General features: G+C 40.0%; 1 long non-coding RNA gene across 1 annotated transcript; it reads left to right on the top strand.

Annotated features, from left to right (window-relative positions):
• The first annotated feature begins 1 nt into the window (after position 1).
• LOC140463800 (uncharacterized) lies at positions 2-4,766 on the top strand. The gene is made up of 3 exons (XR_011954782.1): positions 2-128; positions 1,525-1,694; positions 2,932-4,766. It is a non-coding gene; the product is annotated as an uncharacterized lncRNA (long non-coding RNA).
• Positions 4,767-23,891: the final 19,125 nt, after the last annotated feature.

Here is a 23,891-nt window from a genome sequence, read left to right as displayed (position 1 = left end):
ATGGAGCTTCTCCTCGGATGAACTGCTGAACTGCTGTGCTCTTCCAGCACCACTAATCCAGAATCTGGTTTTCAGTATCTGCAGTCATTGTTTTTACCTCAGTGATTCTCTTAGGACCTGAAATCAAAGTAGGTTTCGTCCTCGAATTGGATTTTGGATGAAGGGCTGTATCATTGGTTTTCTGATTTGTGTTGGAAGAGGAACTTGTATATCTCTACGAATTTTCACTCTTCTCTTCACCTGTGCTTTGGAATGGCCAGTTCCTCTGAAAGTACATAGTGTTTGCAAACTTCAATGAACCTCACTCATTGACCACTTGAATGGAAGGTGCTGTGAGCCTGCTCATTGCCACCATCTGCATTTGGACTGGATGGAGAGCTTTTCTATATTAACGACCTATTATCCAACTTCACGCTATTGCTGATGATCCCACTCAACATTGACACTAATTGTGATCAAAGATCTCATTCTTTCGAACGGTGAAGGACTCACATTTTTAACTCTTCCACTCTTGAAATCTTTATATTCACTGCAAACATTTACAAGTAAAAATAAGATCTGAATCTTTTCAGATTCCTGGCCTTGCTGCCTCCTGTGAGCTGAAATGGAAAGCCCACATTTAGCATGATTTGTACTGCTGATTGTGAGAAGTGATTTCTTCTGAACTCCCTTCTCTAATTTGAAAGAGATACTGAAACAGCAGTCCATATCCAAATGCAGCAAGATCTGGATAACACCAAACATTCACATCATACAAGTGTCAGACAAGGTATAACATCTACTGCATTTTCCCTTTCAATTTTGTCCATATCTAAACTGCTTCAAACCAAGTACCAAACAGATTGAAAAAAAAACTTGCCTCCAGAAATAAGTAAGCAAGCCACTTCACAGGCATTTAAAGTTTACACGGAAAAGGACAAGCAAGAACAGATAACATAAACCAAGCACACACCAGCTCTCGGGAGTGTTTCTCACTAATGATGTGAGATTATTAGAGTCATACAGCACAGAAACAGACTCTTTGGCCCAACTCATCCATGCTGACCAGGTTTCCTAAACTGAACTAGTCCCCTTTTCCTGCATTTGGCCCATATCCTTCCTATTCATGTACCAGTCCAAATGTCTTTTATATGTTGTATGTGTACATGCGTCTACCACTTCCTCTGGCATCTTGTTTCATATTTTGTTGCAACCTCAAGAATATTTCTAATGATTGTCCCACATATTAGTTTAAAATTTCTTTTCCTTTGTTTCCTGTCTGTCTTTAGCTCTGATTCTGAGGCCCCAAAGCTTCATCATAAAATGACTTGTCACTAACTACTCTGCCTGCTCTTTCCTATCTTTGCCAGTGTAGTACCTTCCTTGGTCAATTAGGAAGTCACCAAACTTTTCTTTGAATCTTATCTATCTGTCAAACAGTATGTTTCTCCAATCTCCAACGTTTTTATACAAAATAAACAAAACTTCAAAAAGCTAGACAAAAATAAAAAAGCTATGATATTTCTCACATGTTGCTTGCTGCAGAGCTTTGGACATCAGTTGGGATCCGTGGTAACCTCAGGAACATCTTAGAGGATTGACAATAACCCATCCCATGGTTTCAAGGGATTTGCCAACCCGTGGAAAATGAGTAACAATGCTGATGAAGGCTGAATGGGAAACTGGTATTTTAGTGGAAACGCTGGCTGACAAAGGTAAAGTTAGACATTTCATTCTGTTTTGTTGCGTGATGTAGTGAAACACCTAGGGAATGCACAGCGGTTGGCAATTACCATTGTGCAGGGATAATTACATTCCTGTGGTGAAGGGGATCACCAGTCAATTGTGAGACAGTTAAGCTGGCCATTTTTGTGCATGTGCAAATTTAAATTTGTTTGTGAATATGTATATATTATAAATTATGTAAACTTATCTAATAATGACATTTCAATCACATCCAGCTTACAAGAATTCATGTTTACAGACACAGCTGTTCTCTCTAATCATCAAAGACAATAAAGGAAGAGTACTTTACTAACATGTTAACAAAAATTACTTAACAGTGTTACTTTCAGAGACCCTGATAATATTCTACGGACTGGGGTTCAAATCCTGCCATAGAAGATGGTGGAATTTGAATTCAATAAAAATCTGAAATTAAGAGCCTAATGATGACCATGATCTCATTGTTGATTGTTGGAAAAAATCATCCAGTTCACTAATGTCCTTCAGGGATGTAAACAATTGTTCTTACACCTACACCTGATTCCAGACCCACAATGTGTGACACTTAACTGCTCCCTGGGCAATTATGGGTGGGTAATAAATGTTGGCAGTAATACCCACAGCCCATGAATGAGTAAAATCAATAAAACATCCTTACATTGCTCCAATTTAGGGAAGTGATGGCAAATCAGTAATATCATTGAGCTAGCAATTTAGAACCCGAGGTTAACATTCATTTGTGTCCAGGAAAGGACTCAAGGTAACGGTGAGATCAGCCATGATGGTATTAAATAGTAAAGCAAGCTTGAAAAGTTGAATTACCTACTGCTACTCCTAGTTCAAACGTTACTTCCACCTGTAGACCCGCAGGCATGCTTCTTCACTCCCTGCAAATGGAAAGATTCTGCAGACCATTATCACCTTACTTTGTTTCCCTTGAGGAGTTGTTATTACTGGAATGACAAAATTGACCCTATTCTTTGTTCTACTAGCAAGCTTTTCTATGTAGACCAGCTAGAGATCTGACCATCCACAAGATGCAGTGCAAAAGCAGTTAACGATCCTTAGGCATCACTTTCGAAATTGATGACACTAGCATCTAGAAGATCAAGAACTAATGTAATTACTAATTGAATTACTAATTACTAATTTAATGATGTAGGTATGGCAAATGCTGTTCCAATGAAGCAACATTCTTATGGGCTTAATCTTCTAAAATTGGCACAGGTTGAAAAAGAAAATGGAACGCATACTCAAAGAAATCGAAGTGAGTTGCAGAGAATGGAGCACACCTTTACTAATAGTTCAAAACCAGATGGTACCCAATGATTATGTGTGGACTATCACAAGTCAGTGCAGTTACAAAATCTGATACATATCCTATTCCATGTTTGGAAGACTGTATTGAGAAGATAGGACATGCAACTTATATTTCTGGACTTACTCAGAGGATACTGGTATGTACTTTTATCTGAAAAGTGAAGGAAATTTTGGCTTTCGTGACGCAGAATGGACTGTATCTGTTTAAAGTCAGGCAATTTGGTATTAAAAATGCTCCAACCACATTTCAAAGACTAACGAATAATGTCATTTTAGGATTACCTAATTGTGTGGTGTACCTCAAAGATGCGACGATTTTTACTCCTGTGGAAGGAATATTTGGAATATCTTTCAGAATTGTTTGATCAATTTTGGTAGATGAGCTTGGTGATAAATTTGTCTAAGAGTGATTTCGCAAACGCTCAAGTCATATTCCTGGGCCATGCTGTTGGACATAGACAAATCGCCCCAAAGAATGTGAAAACAACGGTTATAGAGGAATTTCCCAAACCACAAATGAAGAGGCAAGTACTAAGATTCCTGGAATTGAGTGGTTTTTATTACAAGTTTGTACTGAATTTTAGAAGTGTGTTGCTCCACTGACTGATTTGTTAAAGAAGTGCAGAAAGTTTCAGTGAACGGAGGAATGTCAGAAGGCATTTGACGGCTGGAAAGCTGTGTTGACCACTCTCCCAGTGATAGCCACCTTACTGCGCAAAGCCATTCCAAGCAGCTATCGATAAAAGTGATGTTGGTGTTGATATTGTATTCTTGCAAGAAGCTGAGGAGAAGATAGAAAGACCTATTGGATTTTTTCCAGGAAATCAAATAATCATCAACAGAAATATTCCACAGTTGAGAAGGAGACCTTGAGTTTAGTGTTTGCATTGCAACATTTCAACATTTACATTGATAGTAGTATATCTGAGATAATTATACAGACTGAACATGACCTCTTAAATTTTGTGTAAAACAATTAAGGATAAAATTTCCAGACTGTCTAGATGGAGCTTATTATTGCAGCCATTCAATTTGAAAACTATTTACAGGGCAGGATGAGAGATTGTAATTGCTGACACGTGATCACAACTTTGCAAAAAGGAGGCGTTCAGTGGCCGAAACAAACTGGCTGAAATGGACCGTTGTAGTGAATGTTTGCATGATTAATATAATGTATATGTATTGTACTTTATTAATAGGGTTTTTTTTAAGAGTGGGGAGGTGTAACAATACTATGGCTTTACAGGGTGTATTTTATCCTTTCTCTTTAATGAAAAATGGTTAAAGCTGAGGTTACCGAGCAGTCTGCTCCGTGCCAATAATGTAAACAGCTTGTGAGGCCTTGGGTTTTGTTTTTAAGGTTGGAACAATAGAACAAGCCTGAATGGGTGGGGTCAAGCTCCCACAGAATCAGGATTTTTAGTCATAGCTTTCAGCAGTTGCTGGGATCTTGAAGTTGGATGTGAAAGCCCTTATTCTTCTCTGTTACAAATAAAAGCTGGGGTTCTCTTCCTGCTGGAATTGCAGATGAGCTAAGTATATTTTACTGGATTTGCCTTCGCTAAGGGTGTGTTTACAGCATGTTACTATATTGGAACAGTTAATTCGTAGTAGTTTTTATATGTTAGATAGATAGTGTTTTGTTAAGCATTTCAATAGAGTTACAGTTATATCAATTCTTTTTATTTTTATTTTGGCTATATTTTAATTGTAGTATAAAAATAAAGTTTGTTTTGCTTAAAGTCAAGCAGTTTGACCAATCAAATTGTGTCTGGAATGTAACATCTTACACTTATAATAAGAAAAAGTTAGGATCCAGACTATTTTCTTAATATATATGAGGAATTTGATCTTGTCCACAACAACTTGAACTATTTTCTTTAATGTTTGCCATTGTTGCTCAACTTTCTTTGCTGCTAAACTCCTTTACCAGTCCACTTCAGTTCTTCTGCTCTCATTTCTTTGTAATTACCGATACCTAATCTAACACAGTTGTTTCTGACCAAATTTTCTCTCTTGATCTTAATGTGTTATGGTCACTGTTCACATAGGCATCCTTTACTTTGAGATCTTGTATAAAACCTGCCTCGTTTCACATTACCAGATCCCAAATATTGATCTAGGAAATGGTCCTGAATACATGTGATGAGTTCTTCACCTTGGCTACTTCTGCCAATTTGACTTTCCCTGCCGACATAAATATTAAAGTCAGCAATGGGACACAGCAGATACTAAACAGGATGCAATGGTCTTTGCAATAGCAAGCCAGTTACAGCCAAACTGTTTTTTTTGGTTCCTGTCTGACATGGAGTTCTGTTGGCCAGGGATCAGTTTAGTTCAAACTGAATCAAGTATCAGAACGAAGACCAATTGCACTGTGTCGCCTCTGTGTCTGGTCTATTTCTTTTAATGGGAGAATAACCGATAGATTTTAATAGTGATTAGTATTGTTGCCAAGCTATTCCCTCCTGTAAACAATTGCCAACATTGCAATCACAATTTCCCTAGACAGAATGCCAGCAGTTTAGTTACAGAGTGGATGGTGTACTGAAGTGAAATGTTAAACATTAACATCTCGGATTATGTATAACTACTGTGCTCTCAATATGCCCTTTAAGACAATAATTGTACTATCGCTCTTGAAGTATGTTACAAAATGCCTAACAGAACTCTTCAAGCCTGATTATCAAAAAGACTGAGTTGTATTTGTACATCAACTTTCATAGCCACAGTGCGTCCAACAAACATGTAAACGAATTAGGGGTCAGACTATGGTATTCAGTCCTTCGGGTTAGCTCCACCATTAGTATGATTGAAACCACAAAACCACGTTCACCCCTATTCCTGACAATCTTCCACCTTTGTTAATGGGGAGTTTGCCAAACAAAGAAACCTTGGAGTACAGGTTCAGAGTTCCTTGAAAGTGGTCGCAGGCAGCTAGGGTAGTGAAGAAGACATTTGGTATGCTTTTCTTTATTGGGTCGTGCACTATGTACAGGAATTGGGAGGTTATGTTGCAGCTGTACAGTGCATTGGTTAGGCACTTTTATAATATTGCATGCAATTCTGGTTTCCCTGCTATAGGAGTGATGTTGTAAAACTTGAAAGCATTCAGAAAAGATTTACAAGAATGTTGGCAGGGTTTCTGGCAGGTGGGAATTGATTAGGTTTGGATATCTGGTTGGCATAGATGAGTTGGACTAAAAGGTCTGTGCTGTACATCTCTATGACTCTAAACCACCTCCAATGTATTTACATCCTTCCTTCAATAAAGTGACCAGTACTGTGCACAGTACTGCAGACATTATCTCATCAGTGCACTGTATAACTGAAGTATAACCTCTTTCTGTATTCAATAAATTATAATATAATATTGTCTTTTCTTATTACTTGCTTTACCTGCATAACCTTTTGTGATTCATGCACAAAGGTATCCAATTCCCTGTGCAATCTCTCACCATTTATATTATTTGCTTTTTTATATTTTGTTAAAATGGAAAATTTCACATTTTCTCACATCATACTCCATTTGCCACATCTTTGTCCACTCCACTGTCTTTGCCAGTAAAGTCCTTTACCTATCTCTATCTTTTTATAGCCTTCTCATTTGCTCTTCTCAACTGACTTTCCAATCACACTTTCTACTGTCAGCAATTTTGGTAACCATATCTTCAATTTCCTCAGTCAAGTAATTTATATAAATTGTAAACAATTCAGCTCCCAGCACAGAATGACACACCATTTGTTACATCTTGCCTACTTGAAAAAGACCCATTCATGTTTACTTTCTTACTCCTGTTAGCCAGCTAAAATTTTTATGCCAATATGCTACCCCTACACTGAGGTTTTATGTTCTGTTGTCATCTTTAATGTGGCACCTTAACAAATGCCTTCTGAAAATCTCCCCTTTACACATAGCATCTGTTATACCATTGGAAGAACTCCAAAAGAGTGGTCAAATATGATTTCCCTTTCACAAAGCCATGTTGATTCTGCCTGATACGTTGAACTTATCCAAGTGTCCAGCAATGACAACTTTAATATTAGCTTCTGACATTTTCTGTACGGTTGATGTTACATGAACTGGAATGTAGTTTCCTGCTTTCTCTCCCCTTTTTAGAATATATTTTTGGCATCTTCCAATCAAATGGGACCATCCCCAAATCAATGGACTTTTACAAAATTAAAACAAATGCATTATCTATGATGTTGCTTTTCTGCTCTGTAGTTGAAAACTAATGCAAAATACCTGTATAATTTATCTGTCCGTTGCTTATTTTCTACCACTAGTTCGCCACACTCAACTTGTTTATCCTTCCCTTAAATATTTATTTAAACTCTCACAATCTGTTTTGATGTTCCTCACTAGTTTTCTCTTTCACTCAAAGGTTCCTGTCTTCTATTAATGTTTTTGACATTCTTTGCTATTTTTTATACTCTGTCTAATCTTCTGACCTACCACCTGCCTTTGCAGAATTATATACTTTTTCTTTTAGCTTGATACTACCTTTAACATTGAGTCACCTCTGGATGATGGGTGAAATCCTTGGAATTTTATTTTACCTGTTGTCATGTACCTACTCTCTGCATTCTCACTTATCCCCTTGAATGCTTGCCATTGCATCTCTGTTAACCTAATTTTGATTAATTAGATTCCCTACAGTGTGGAAACAGGTCCTTTGGCCCAACACGTCCACACCGACCCTCCGAAGAGTGACCCTCCCAAACCTATTTCCCTCTGACTACTGCACCTAACACTATGGGTAATTTACCGTGGCTAATTCATCTGACCTGCACATCTTTGGACTGTGGGAGAAAACTGGAGTGCCCAGAAGAAACCCACGCAGACATGGGGAGAATGTGCAAACTCCACACAGATAGTCACCCAAGGCTGGAATCGAACCTGGTCCCTGGCACTGTGAGGCAGCAGTGCTAACCACTGAGCCACCGTGCCCCCAATTCATTTTAGCATGCTCTGTTTCTATCCTAAATTTAAAGTTTAAAAGTACCTCTCTCTGAAGGTAAACTTTCAATAATATTGTGATCACTGCAACCGAGTGGCACTTTCACTGTCAGATCATTAACTCCCCATGCCCCATTGCACAATGCCAGATCCACTGTAACCTGATCTGTTATTAGCTCCAGAATGTGCTGTTCTAAGAAACTAGCCCAAAACCATTCAATCGTCTTTGCATCCAGGCTATCTTTACCCATCTGGCTTTTCCAGTTCACATGGAGATTAAAATAACCTAAGATTCTTAATATCCCTTTCTGATAAACTGTCATTATTTCTTCCTTTGTGCTCCTCCCGATCTTATGATTGCCGTTTGCGCACTCCCACTAATGATTTCTTGCCTTTTTCATTCTCATTTTGAAACAAACTGTTTCAACATCTTGGTTTCCTGAATTTAGGTTTTTCTTCTTAGGAACAACACTGAAAGACAACAAATTCACAGGAGAAACCCTGCAAACAATCAGACAGTTGCACCACTTAAACAGAAAAAAGGAAGGAAACAGACTCATATACAAGAAAGGAAAGCACTAGAAGAACTCAAAAAAGACAAAAACATTGTTATCCTACCTGCATAGACACTTGACAGTCGTTTTAAACTGAACAGGCTACATTGAGAAAGCAAACACATTACTGACACTTACCAACAGGTGGCAATAGACCCTGCCCCACAATGAGAGAACCGAATCCCAGCCTTACTCAAAAAACTTCAGAAATCTGAAGAATTAAACAAAGCAGACTTTCAAAAATGAAACCAGACGGATCCAACACCGCCATGAATTACCCAAAATTCACAAACCAGGAGCCCCCCCTCACACCCATAGTCTCACTATCTGGAAGACCAATGACTAAAATACTTAGTAGAAAACTCACACCACTCCATTCACTCCACCCAAGCATTCCTGAACACCATCAAAGACATCAAGATAGAAGAGGAACAAAATAATGGTCTCCTTTGATATAACAGCCCTGTTCACATCCATCAACATCAATCTGGCCAAAGAAACACTGACTACACTATTAGGAGAATCAAAGACACATACACAAAACACTTCCAACTTCATCAGCAAGGACAACATTGTCAAGCTAGTGAACCTATGCCTTACCACCTATTTCACTTTCAATAACAAAATCTACAGACAAACCAATGGATCACGCATGGGATCTCCAATGTCAGGGTTCTTAGCAGAGGTAATAATGCAGAGACTCAAACAAACAGTTCTGCCAACCATCCAACCCAAGCTTTGAGTCCGCTATGTGGATGACAATTTTTTGTCATCACTGAACGAAGCAAATTAAAGGAAACATTCAAGACCATCAATAATACCTTTACTGGCATAAAATTCACAAAAGATGAGGAAAACAACAATAAACTGCCACTCCTAGATGTCACAGTAGAGTGAACAGTCAATGGGGAACTTCAAACCAGCGTCTACAGGAAATCCATTCATATGGACCAAATACTGAACTATAGAAGCAATCATTCCAATATCTATAAACACAGCTGCATTAGAGCATTATTTCAACAAGCCACCACACACTGCAGCACAGAGGAACTATGAAGAGCAGAGGAAAATCACCTATACACTATATTTAAAAAGAATGGGTACCCAATGAAGACAGTCTGCCCATTTCTCCGCAAACAAAATACACCCAGAAACCCTAACCACTCTCCCCCACATCAAAGTCATCACAGAAATGACTGCCAGACTACTCAGACCTCTTGGTGTTATGGTAGCCCACAAACCCACCAACATACAAAAGCAGCAGCTAATGAACCTATACAGACAACAAGCAAAAAGACCATCATTTACAAAATACCTTGCAAGAACTGTAACAAACACTATATTGAACAAACAGGCAGAAAACTAGCCACCAGGATACATGAACATCAACTAGCCACAAAAAAAGCATGGCCCACAGTCACTCGTTTCCTTACATACAGATAAGGAAGGACACCACTTCGACTGGAACAACACATCCATTCTAGGACAAGCCAAACAAAGACATGCATGAGAATTCCTAGAAGCATGGCATTCCAACTGGAACTATATCAGCAAACACATCGATTTGTACCCCATCTACCTCATCCTCTAAGAAAAAGAACAAGAAATTACATCAACACAGGAAATGACATCACCAACCCAAGGAAACCTAAACACATAAATAGAAAGCGGGACCAGGGCTTCACCAGAGGCTCACAGATGATGTTACTTCGTATGGTGATGAAACATCTGAAAATGAAACTTCCAGCTCAGCGAGCAAACTTACGTTTGTTATTCTTCTCCATTGTACTAATACATAATTAACGAACAGAGCAACCATCCATCTTTTCCTAAATGTTCTATACTCTTTCAAGATTAAGGTCCTAATCCATGCCATCTTGTAGCTACGTATCAGTGGCTACAGAATTGTACTTTTCATTCTTGTTTTCCTCCTTGGCCTCTTTAGTCATGCATTAGCAAGAATGTGGGCAAAACACAGTTCGAATGGTAACTATTCCAACAGCAAGATCCTACTTTCTCCACTACTGGTACCAGTGCCCCATCAATTGGTGCCTACTTCTCCTAACTGCCTTTGACCTGTACATTCATCTCTTTAACCTGATTCACCCTATACCAATTTACACATTGCTCGAGTAATAATAAGAGCTTATGACCTTTGTGGTTCTGCTTTTGAATTTGGCACCGAGATTATCATGCTACCTATGCATAGTCTTGTTCTTTGTCCAATTTATGCCATTGGTACATAGATGGAATATGAAAATTGGGTTCTTCCCCTTCCACTCCAGTTTTCACTCCAGCCCTGCGCAGATATCCCAAACCCTTGCACCAGACAGGCAACATAGCTGTCTGGACTGTCACTCTTTGCAGCAGAAAATCATATGCATCCTCTGACTGTACTCTTCCCTCCTGAAATTACATTATTTCTTACTCCTCCCTCTTGAGTGGGCCTCCTGTACTATGGTGCCTTCATGAACTCATCCACACTTCTGCTTTCATTGTTAACCACAAAGTAAAATAACTTAAAGCATATTGAATAATTGCAAAGGTTGAGGTTAATGCACTGCTTCCCTCTCGGTCCCTTTGCCTGCCTTACTCACAGTCACAGAATCCCTATCACTGACCATATCAGAAGACACCATCCTAAGGGATGTGACTGTTTACTGTTACAATGAATCATGTAACTCTCCCTGTCTCTGATGCACCACAATGTCTGTAGTCCAGCCTTCAGTTCATAAACTCTGAACTGAAGCTGCTTGAACTTCAAACATTGGCTTTATATCTATTTGCTGTGGACCAAACTTGCAATGAGGAACACCCACATGTTCCAACTCTGACACATTTCCTGTTCTGCCATCCTTAATATCTTTAGAGGAACTACTTATTATTGAATTCAATTATATATTCAGTTATTTTTCACATTTTATTAACATTACCATCCGTTGCTATACTATCTTGAATCTTAGTAAACATTAGTAACTTCCCAGGTACTCAGAAATGACTGGTTTCCTCACCCATAACAAGTAAAAATAATTTCTTGAGCCCAGGGATGGTTATGAAGAATAAAGCAATAGAACTCCTCTTTCTCTTCCTTACCTGAACTGTCTAAATTAAATAACTCTGGCATTTTATTATAAGTCAGGAACTAAGTCACCCTAACTTAGCTCGCTTTATATGCTCCTGAGATTAAAAAAAGCCTACCTGATTCTCTTAATGAGGATCCAGTTTCAGCTATTAAATCAAACTCGTCTTTCATGGAAAATCTTGTTAACACCTTGTTAAAGCAACTGCAGAGATCACACATAGCTTTCAGTATTATGCCAATTACAAACTAAATTAGAATTATACAGAATAATAATGTAGGCTTTCTTAACTTGAAACTGCAAATACTCAGTCATAAACCATTTTACACCCAATGATGTATTATATAGTCACTATTGTAATGCAGGAGATGCAGCAGCTAAAATCATGCAGTGGAATCCCTCAAAAAGCCATGTGATAATATCCAGATAATCTGTAGTTTTAGCAATGCGAGTTGAGAAGTAAGTATTGGACAAGATGATTAAATCTTTTCTAGTTTCTTGCTGACTGGCATTGATATTCAATGTAACTTTGTGTCAGAGTTCAGTTTATGCAGGGCTTTGCAAAGAGCTATTGAAATCCTTATTTATTGGTTCACTGTATTTTATTGCGAGAGAGAAGTGGGATTTTCTTCACCTACAGAAATTAGAAAACAATATAAAAGCAGCTTCAATGATTGTGGTTGAAGCTCTCCAAAATCCAACTGCAATTTTGTAACTAACTGACATAACCCACTGGCGAAGATAAAGATAGCAGAGCAAAAGCAAATAAAATGTAATTTCTTTAAAATGTTAGTGACATTGAGGTTTTCTTGAAGTAATGTTTGGAAAGGACTTAAGAGTTGCATCAAATGCAATTTTCTTAGATAATGTGCTCTGCCAACCCTTGTCCTGGAAGCAGTATCAATAAAAAGGAATTTTAAATACAGAAATTATGTGCGGACAGAAAAAGAAGTTACTGCTGTATACAGCAAAGGAGAGCTGTAGCACAGGGGACAAAAGAGAAGACACATTTATAAGGAGCTGTGTATGTATTAAGCAGGATAGAAAGCCAAAGATAGGGTTAAAGCAGGGCTTGCTGAATTTTATCTGAGCTGACCGAATATTTTAATGAGGTTTATTAAAAGCCTGACTGGCATAGAACATCATTTATTTTTGAGCAGCAAAACAGAGCCACTACTCACGTCATATATAGGTTCATCCCAGCCTGGACAGACAGTTCTGCATACTTCTCCTTTTATAGAATATTGCTGCTAGTGAACACAATTCACTGAATTGATAGAGTGAGCAAATTCTGTGTAGCAGAGGCCTAGTTGTAGAACTTCAGAACAGCATATGGTGCCACAAGTCTGCGGGGAGTAAGGAGTGTGCTTGTGTTTGCTTAAGATATATCATTTTGTATTGACTATTTGAAGTGAAGTTTGCAAAGTATCATTGGCCAGTTATTAAATGTCTAATTTGCATTGGTTCAGATTCATATGAAATTAAAAGCTACAAAAAATGAGAAGCTTTTTGTAATTTCTTTTAGAGATCATTTAATAAATCTGAGTATTTGGGTTTATGGTTCCTCCACAGAATTTATAGCACTATTTATTCACTATTTATTCTCAGCGTCATAGTACTTGCACTATATTGCTTTCTGTCAGAAGGAGTATGTGAAAGGCAAAGCAGATCAGGCAGAATCTGAGGAGTAGGAGAACCGACGTTTTGGGCATACACCCTTCTTCAGGAATGAGGCTTGTGGGCTGGGGGGCTGAGAGATAAATGGGAGGGGGAGTGGGACTGGGGAATAGGTAGCTCAGAATGCAATTGATAGATGAAGATAGAGGAAAAGGTAATAGGTCAGAGAGGAGAGTGGAGCAGATGGATGGGAAAGATGACGGACAGGTCAAGAGGGCGATGCCAAGTTGGAGTCTTGGGACTAGGATAAGGGGAGGGAAGGGACATGAGGAAACTGGTGAAAACCACATTAATTCCGTGTGGTTGCAGGATCCCATGGTGGAAGATGAGGCACTCTTCCTCCAGGTGTCTGGTGGTTAGGGTTTGGCAATGGAAGACGCCCAGGACATGCATGTCCTTGATGGTGTGGGTGGGGAGTTAAAGTGTTCAGCCATGGGGCAGTGGGGTGGGTTGGTGCGAGTGCCCCAGAGATGTTCTCTGAAACAATCTGCAAGTTGACATCCTGTCTCCCCAATGTAGAGGAGATCGCATTGGGTGCAATGGATACAGTCGATGACATTTGTGGAAGTGCAGGTAAATTTCTGTCAGATGTGGAAGGATCCTTTGGGGCATTGGATGGAGGTGAGTGGGGAGGTGTAGGCACAGGTTTTGCACTTCTTGCAGTGGTGGGGAAGGTACCAGGAGTGGGGTGTGGGCTGGTGGGGTTGTGTGGATCTGACAAGGGAGTCGTGGAGGGAATGGTCTCAACTAGGAAAAAGTGAGAACCAGAGATGCTGGAGATCAGAGCAACAAGGAGAAAGTGAGGACCATTCCTTCCACTTATGCCCAAAACATCAATTCTCCTGTTCCATGGATGCTGCCTGATCTGCTATGTTTTTCCAGCACCACACTCTCGATTTTTAATTGGATTGGAAGAGTTTGGCTAAGGGAGCAGTAAGTTCTGGAGAGCAAGTCCTCAGTACTATTGTTAGAAGATATCAGGGCCTATAGCCTTTGCAGTATCCTGTGCTTCCAACAGTTACTTGATACCACATGGAGTGAATCAAATTGGCTGAAACTGGTATCTGTGATGCTGGGGACCACTGGAGGAGGCTGCAGTGGATCATCCACTCTATATTTCTGGTTGAAGAATGCTTCAAGTGCTTCAGTCTTATCTTTTGAACTACTGTTTTGGGCTCTTCCATGTTGGGGATTGAGATATTTGTGGAGTCTCCTGTTCCAGTGAGTTGTTGAATTGTTCACCACCATTCATGACTGGGTGTGGCAGGACTGCATAGCTTAGATCTGATCCATAGAATCCCTACAATGTGGAAACAGGCCATTTGGCCCAACAAGTCCACACTGACCATCCAAAGAGTAACCCACCCAGACCCATTCTCCTACCCTATTACTCTACATTTGCCTCTGACTAATGCACCTAACCTACTGAATACTATGGGCAATTTAGCATGGCCAATTCACCTAACCTGCACATCTTTGGGTAATAGAAGGAAAACTGGAGCATCCGGAGGAAACCCACGCCGACATGGAGAGAATGTGCAAACTCCACACAGACAGTTGCCTGAGGCTGGAATCGAACCTGGGTCCCTGGAGCTGTGAGGCAGTAGTGCTCACCACTGACCTGTCTCTCACTTGCTGCTTATGCTGTTTGGTTGCTTTACCAAGTTGACACCTCATTTGTAAGTATGCATGGTGCCGTTCCTGGCATGCCTACCTCTGCTTTCCATTGAATGAGCGTTGATCCCCTAGGTTGGTGACAGTGATTGAGTGGGGGATGTGCTGGGCTGTGATATTGAAGATTATGCTGGAGTACAATTCTGATGCTGTTGATTACCCACAGTGCCTCATGGTGCCCTGTCTCAAGTTACTAGATTTGTTTGATGCTCGTGCCACGCAATATGACGGATGGTGCTCTCAAAGTGAGGTTGGAACTTTGTTTCCTAAGGACTATGTGGTAGTCATTCTTACTGATACTAGGTAAAGACAAGGACTGCAGATGCTGGAACCTGCTGTGCTTTTCCAGCACCACTCGAATCTAGGTTCTTACCGATACTCTCGCATCTGCAGCCAGCAGATTAGTAAGGATGACATCAAGCGTGTTTTCCCTGTAGTTGGTTCCTTGATGACCTGTCACAGACCCAGTCTACTAGCTATATCACTTAGGAACTGACCAGTTCAATCAGTAGTAGTTCTGCCGAGTCACACTTGGTAGTAGTCATTGAAATCACCCCCGAATTTGTACCCTTGCTACCCTCAGTGCTTCTTCCAAATGTTGTTCAATATGGAGGAGTACAAATTCATTGTACGGTGAGACAAAACCAGCAGAGGGTTTCCTTGCGCATGTTTAACCTGAAGCCATTGGACTTCATGGGGTCTGGAGTAAATTTAGAGGACTCCCAGGGCAACCCCTTCCTGACGATGTGCCTCCGGTGGAGCAGGACCTATCTAGAAATGATGATAGTGGTACATTGTCTGTAAGGTATGATTCCATGAGTATGACTATGTCAGTCTGTTGTTTGACTTGTCTGTGAGACAGCTGTCCCAATTTTGGCGCTAGCCCCTAGATATTAATGTGGAACATCAGTGAACCAGATTTATTTTTGCGACAGTTGACAATGGTTTCATGGTAATCACTGGATTCTTAATTGCAGATATAGTCGGTTCTGATATAACGTGATAGTTTCCAATGTTGAAGGATCTCGTGTTATAAGAAAATTGTTCAATAGCTGTGCCATTTAAACTACTGGAACCAGAATCGCGTTATAGCCAATGCAGGTAAGAAAGGTTGGTGGTCTACAGGTCTAAAGTCTTCAATCACATTAAAGCCAGTTTGCGTTGAAGAAACATATATGGTGGAATTCAAATCATTAAGTCCCTGAAGAACATTAGCTGAGTTTCTGGATTAATAGTTTCACAATGATACCACTAGGCCGTCATCTCCCCGATCTCACTATCCATTTCTTTTCAGGCCCTAGGATTAAACCCATCAGACCTAGACACTTGTCAGTCAACAGCTCCAACTATTTACTCTGTACCACTTCTATGTGGTTATAATTTTTTAGGTCCTTCCCTCCCTTTCATTTCCTGATTGATTTTTGCTCTGGGAGGTTACTTACATTCTCTATGATGAGGACTGATGTAAAATATGTGATCAATTCATAGATCAGCTAATTATTTTCATGGAATAGAATAGAGTCCTGGAATCCCTGCAGTGCAGAAAGAAGTCAATCAGTCCATTGAGTCTGCACTGACCCTCTGAAGAATTTCCCACCCTATCCTCGTAACCCTACATTTACCATAGTTAATTCACCTAGCCTGCACATCCTTGGACGATATGGGGCAATTTAGGATGATCAATCCACCTAACTTGCACATCTTTGGACTGCAGGAGGAAGCCAGTGAAAACCCATGCTGACTTGGCAAGAATCTGCAAACTCAACACAGACAGCCATCCAAGGCTGAAGCCGAACCTGGGTGTCTGGCGCTATGAGGCAGCAGTGCTAAACACTGTGCTGCCGTAACACTTGGCCTTTTTCTTTCTACAAGGGGAATATACCAACCATTCAGCTGTTGTGTGCAGCAGCATGTCAACAAAGACTTTGGAGACATGTGAACCTGTTCCCTTGATGACACACACCAATTGTGTCTGAATTTTGTTCCCAACAAAAAACAAAGTGGAGAATGTGGGCAACAATCCCACTATCTCTCGTATACTAAGTGAGTGCTGTATCATTTGAGCTAATTCCCCCACTTAATAAATTCCCCTGAATTAATAATCCAGTTATTGATTTTCCAGACTCACTTTATACAGGACCCACTGTTAGCTCTTTTCTTTTTAAACTATTCATAGAAACTCTTGCTGCATGATTTCTGGCTGGCTTTCACTTGAATTTCTAATTGTTCCTTATTAATTTTTGGTCATCCTTTGCTTGTTTGTATGTTTCATCCATTTGTCTGATCTACCTTCTTTGAACAATGACATGCTTTTCTATAAGAATTATACCCTCCTTAACGTTTCTACATCACCACAGATGGTGAGTCATTACTCATTAGAATGTATCAGTTCTGTGTATTCTGAGATTATATCACTTTTGACCTAAATTTTACTCTAATTTCCCAATTTCAGTTAGCCAGCTCTGCTGTCACACCCTCAAAATTGCCCTTATTTAAGTTGCAGAAACAGTGCTATCCCTTTCTGGTCTCTCTCTCTCTCTCAAACTAAAATATTAAATTCAGTCATTTATAGTACACTGCTAGGGGCACTTTCAGTACTTGATGGTTAATTTCTCCTATCTTGCTACATGATACCAGTTGGCTTCAGACTGTGCTGTTCAAAGTTATCCCAAACCATTCTGTGAACTCATCCAGGTTTTAATTCTGCCTCTCTGACTTTTCCAGTAAAGAGGTAGATTAAAATCTCCCAGGATTATTGCCTTTCTAACAGACTCCCATTGTTTAGAATCATACAGTGTGGAACTAGTTGTTCAGTCCGTAGAGTCCACACCAACTCTCCAAACAGCATCCCACCTAGACCACCTCCCTATACCTGTAACCCTGCATTTCCCATGGCTAATCCACTCAGCCTGCACAACCCTGGACACTCTGGGCAATTTTGCTTGGCCAATCCCCCTATCTTTTGACTGTGGAAGGAAACTGGAGCAGTCAGAGGAAGCCCACGTAGACACTGGGAGAATGTGCAGACTTCACAAAAACAGTACCCTGAGGGTGGCATCGAACCCAGATTCTTGGCACTATGAGGTAGCAGTACTATCCACTGAGCCACCATGCTGTTTCTTCTTTTATGCCTTGAACTACTGTATGTTTACTGTTAGAGAATCTATTTATGATTTCCCCTTCTTACTTTATAATTTGACAACCTTACCCCAACAGTTTACACAGCTTGATTTCCTGACCTTATTATCCAAGTATTGTGCAAACATTATTAACTAACAGAGCTATTACTTCACTTTTTCCTAGTGCCCTATGATTCTTAATTGACCTGTACCCTTCAATATTCAGGTACCAATCCTATCAGGAACAAAAACAGAAATTGTTGAAAAAGCTTAGCAGGTCTGGCAGCATCTGAAGAGAAATCAAAGTTAATGTTTCGGGTCCAGTGACCCTTCCTGAGAACACAGTTTTTCCAACAACTTCTTCTGTTTTCGTTGCTGATTTACAGCATCCGCAGTTCTTTCAGTTTTTACCAATCCTTGTAAACCTGCAGTCATGTTTCTTTAATGGCTACGGATTGTATCTATTTGTTTCTAATTGTGCTCTGAATTTATCTTTTTGTGTCTGAATGCAAATGACATTTGAAGGCTCTTTAGTTTTAATCATATTCTTTTTGTAAGCTCTGGCCTTATCTATTGATTTGCTCTTAGATTTGTACTTTCTATCTGGTCCTATCCCTATTGTTTACCATTTCCTGTCATTTTTGCCTTGTCTCTACTCTTTGATGTATCATATCTTCCTAACTTTGATTCCTTGTCCTAAGACTCAGTTTCAAATCCTCTGTACTTCCCGAGTTATATTGTTAGCAAGAAAATTGGGCCCACCAATTTTAGGTGACCATTCCAATGGTACAGATCCCACTTTCCCCAGTAATGGTGCTAGAGCTCTAGAAACTGGAAACCACTTCTTCCCTGCCAGTTCTTGAACCTCACATTCATCTCTCTATTTGCCCTATGTCAATTTGCAAAGCATTTGTGTAATATCCAGTGATTATAACATTTGACTTCTTCCTAGTTTGGTGCTTCGTTCCTCTTTCTGACTTAACTCAACCTCCTTTGTCCTACCAGTATCATTGGTACCTACATGGACCATGATGACTGTGGATCCTCCCATTGTCACTGCACGTTCCTCTCAAGTCCTGAGCAGATGTTTCAAACCCTGACACCAGCTTTCCAGATTTACACTATTTGCTGCAGAAAACAATGTCTATCCCTTGACCATACTGTCCCTTACTGCAACTATATTCCTTTTTGCTTCTCTGTTTGAATGGCTTCCAGTACTACGTGTCAGAAGGGCACTGGGGTCTGGAATGCACTACATGTGAGGGTAGTTGAGACTGTTAATCTCACAATCTTTACAAATTAGTTGGATGGGGATTTGAAGCGTCAACTCCTCAAGCTATGGTCGGGAAAGTGGGACTAATATAGGTAGGCGTGTATTTTTAGTAGTATTGACTCGATGAGCTGAAGAGCATCTTCTATACTGTATGATTCTATGATCATCAGCTGTTGTTAGAACAAAGAACAGTACAGCACAGGAACAGGCCATTTGGACCTCCAAGCCTGCGCCAACACAGTTTGCTCTTCCATGCTAAAACTGTCATTACTTAACAGGATCCATATCCCTCTATTCCCTTCCCATTCATGTATTCGTCCAGGTGCTTCTTGAATGCTGCTATTGTATCTGCTTCCACCACCACCTAGATTAGATTACTTACAGTGTGGAAACAGGCCCTTCGGCCCAGCAAGTCTACACCGACCCTCTGAAGAGCAACCCACCCAGACCCATTCCCCTACATTCACCCCTTCACCTAACACTACAGGCAATTCCAAAAACGTGCAGATTAAGTCAGTATAGCACCCAATCTCAAGGTGGACAGAGAAAGCCTTTCTGAAGGTCCTCATTAAATAAGGAGTGAATTGACATCACTCCATGAGAATAATGTTTCACACACTGTGCCATGTAGTAGCACCACATCCAACAAACCATGAGACAAAAGGAATCTGATTATATAAACACTGCTGTGGAGAGTAGGAGAGAGAAAGAGAGAGTAGAATCCTGGCTTGAGAATCTTCTTTTCTCACGGGAACTCTTGCTCTCTCTGCTTTGAAGTATTAACAATGTCACACATGTATTGGGGGAGTGTTGAAGAATAACTTATTCCTGCTGTTTCTTAAAAAGAGGGAGTACAGTTTTAGGTTCAATTGTCCCCCAAGAGAGTTTAGCAAAAAAAGGTTTGAACTCATTTGATCTGAACATTTATAAGAGAGTAAACTCTGGATAACTGTGAACAAGCTTGTCAAAAATCACATTAGAAGATGCCAATGTCTCAGCTATCTGCATCTCTTAAGGGAAATTAAAGTTCCTCTTGTGCATGATCCTCTCAGCTTCTTATGTATCACATGATACCCACTTCGAATTGTAGATATGTTTTGCCTGAAATCAATTAATGCAAAACTATTCATAGTTGCAGATGCAAAGGATGATTTTTGTACAATGCAAGAAATGAAGAAATAAGGCTTGGGATTATTGGGAAAATACAGAAGGGTATGGGTGCCTAAAGAATCTATCCAGAACTTGAAGATCAGAGATAGTTGGAAATGATGCTGACCAAAGGTGTGGGACAACATGTGATCAGAAACAGGAATCCCTGATGAAGTGCTGCCAGTAAGCAAGGAATACATTGAACTGCAATAAAATAAAGTTAAATTAAAACATGCAAAGCGTACAAGCCATTGACTTTCTTAAGATGAACTGAAATTGGGTCCAGAACCACGCTGATGAAATTTACGTTATATTCATCATTTTACATTATTCATGAATTCATGTGATCCAACTACCTTGGTGGAAAGTTAATCAGCAGATTTCATGAAATTCAATGCACAAAAGTGTGAAGTTATTCATTTTGGTGGGAAGAATTTGCAGAGTAAGTATAAAATTTAGGGTACAACTCTAATGATGTGCAGAAGCAGGAAGACATGGGATTGTATGTGCTTAGGTCATTAAAATTGGCAGGACACATAAAGAAAGCAGTTAATAAAGCACTCAGTATTTGAAGTCTTATTGATATGAGCACCCAATACGACAGCCAAGGAACTTAAGTTAAACTTACGTAAAATATTCATTCACCAGTTATTTAATCCAGTTATTAACATCATATTTCAGAATGGATGTGAAAACATTCAAGATTGTACAGAAAAGAATCATGAAAATAATTCCAGAAATGAGGAACTTCTATTATGAAGGTAGATTGGAGAAGTTATGAAATACGAATTTGGAGCTTCTGAAATGTACGGCCTGATAGCATGGAGCAGGTAGGTTGAACTGAGGCAGTCAAGAGGGAATTGGATCATTATCTGAAAAGAAACAATCTGCAGGGTTACAGAGAAAAGGTCACAAGAGGGCACCAAGTATTGCTTCTTCAGAGATTGCATAGGCATGACAGGCTGAATAGCTTCCTCCTATGATATAAAGATTCTGTGACAACCAAAAGCCAGATATCAACAGAGTAATGCATTTGTGGCTTGTGTCTCAGGATTTTTGATAAAAATCCTGATAAGCCAGGCTGCGATCAAGAGCAGTTTTATTTGTTATTTTTGGTGTGAAGAGTTTTGGACACAACTTTAACAACAAAAACCAACTTGGCAGGCAATCATGAACTGTTTTGAAAACAAATAAAGTTCGTTTTTTCATTTCGGAGATTCTTACGCGTGGTCTGCTCTGGAGAAATTTTTTTTTCTTTGAGGAATTGATTGAAGAGAAGTTTTTTTATTCAGTTAATCAGCTAAGTGGTTGATTCTAAGTTTTATATGTTTGATATATATATATTTGTAATTTTTTCATTAACATTTTCTTTAGGTAATGAAAGGTAGTTTATTTTATCTATAAGGTGTTTTTGAAATATGCTCTTTTAAGTTTAATGTTATTAAGGCATGTATGAGGAACAGAGTGAGATGGACAGTAGATTTATACAAGTTATTTATCAAAGCAGCATCAGTGGGGGATTCAAGATGGCGATGACCCAGCAAGTCTGAGTCTGTAGTGCTCTGCCTAAAACTCAGGCAAAGTGGGGTACCCGTCTTCACCACACCCTTTTAAATCATATTAGGTAGCTTTTGCCCAGCATAGTTAGTCATTTTACATCAAATTTGGACAGTTTGCTGTTATTTTTAAAATGACTAAGGGCAAAAATTCCTGCAGTTCGCAACAGGCAGGGACCCCTCCCCCCACCCCCTCCCACAGCAGCAGAGATGTCTGCAGAGACGAGCCTGATCTCCGGGATCGACAAACTCCAAGATAAGATCAATGCCTTCATTGAAGAGTCCAGGACCAGGTGGGAGTAGTTCTCGGTCATGCTGCAGAAGCATAACCGAAAAATCGAAAAAACTTGAGCAGCGTGTTGGAGGGGCGGAGCAAGGGGCCACGGCCTCTGAGATTGCTGCCGAGTCATCTGTGGGTCAGGTCTGTGCTCTTGAGCAGCGAAATCAAGACCTTGGAGGAGCGCATCGACGTCCCCGACAATCGGGACGGTCAAAAAAAATTCGGTTGTTGGGTCTTCCCGAACGGGAAGAGGAAGGCCAGCTTGCAGTCTTTTTGGAGCAATAGCTCCCTCAAATATTAACGTTGGAGTTGGGATCAGGCCAGGTACGGGTGGAGTGGGCCCACCGGGTTGCTAAACACAGGCCCTGGTCGGACCAGCACCCCAGCCCAGTTCTATTCTGGCTCCAATGTTATAGAGATAAACAAATGCTCCTGGAAGCCTCCAGAGTTCTGGGAAGGATCCCCAGGCCATGATATATTAGGGTTCCAGGATAATGTTATTTCAGGATTTTTCTCCAACCGTGGTCCGCATGATGAGGGCATTCGACGAGACAAAGAAGCGTTTAAAAGACCTAAATATTCCATACTCTATGCGTTACTTGGCAATGCTGCGCTTCAGCCACGAAGGATCCATATATAACTTTGGATCTCCGGACAAAGCTAAAGAATTCTTGGACTCTCTTAAATAGACTGCGGGACTTAAACCGTATGGATAACAATTTTATATTGCCTTCCCCTGTCTACCCTTCTTTCCTTCTTTATCTCTTTTTTTTCTTTTTTTTCTTCCCTGGGGTGGGGGGGGGTCTTGTTCTTTACTCTCTCTTTTTTGTTTCTTTTTCACAGGTCATGTGACATACTTGATTTGTGTGTGTGTGGGGGGGGGTGTTTGTTCTGTTTTATCTGTCTTTAGCGTGGGGTTTTCTTCTTTTGTCATTTTACCCAGTCACCTAATATTTGCGGGGATTGTAACTTTGTCGTTTTATATCGTCATATTTTGTATTACACTTGTTAAATGCACCTAGGTGTTGGTGTGGGGGGGGATGGGCCACTCACTTTTAACTTTGGTTTTATAGAACACTTGAATTTGTCTCCTCCATTCTATAACACCTGGGCCAAGGGCAGGGCCCTAGTTAGGAGAGGTTATGGTGGGATTATTGACAGGTAGTCACGTCTGCTGGGAGCAAGGGGGAAAGTCACCCTTCAAATATGTTTTGTGTTTTTTTTTACTTAGGAATAGTTTTTAATTGTGTTGGTGTAAATATTTTAAAGAATTCTTTAATTTGTGAATTTTCTATTGTTTTCATTCAAGGTATCTTGGGTGGGGTTCTTCCTCCCGGGGAGTCTTGGACTTGCCTGGATGATCATGGCTAGCCATTAACTTAGGTGGTGCACCTGGAATGTCAAGGGGAGTAATTCGCCAATCAAAAGGAAAAAGATATTATCAAGTCTCAAGAAAGAAAAGGTCGATATAGCTCTCTTACAGGAGACACATTTACTAGACAAATAGCATCGAAAGGTACAACAGGGTGGATTTGATCAGGC

This window comes from Chiloscyllium punctatum, chromosome 39, assembly GCF_047496795.1.
Source record: "Chiloscyllium punctatum isolate Juve2018m chromosome 39, sChiPun1.3, whole genome shotgun sequence".
Lineage (NCBI taxonomy): Eukaryota > Metazoa > Chordata > Chondrichthyes > Orectolobiformes > Hemiscylliidae > Chiloscyllium > Chiloscyllium punctatum.
This window is presented reverse-complemented; position numbering and strand designations above follow the sequence as displayed.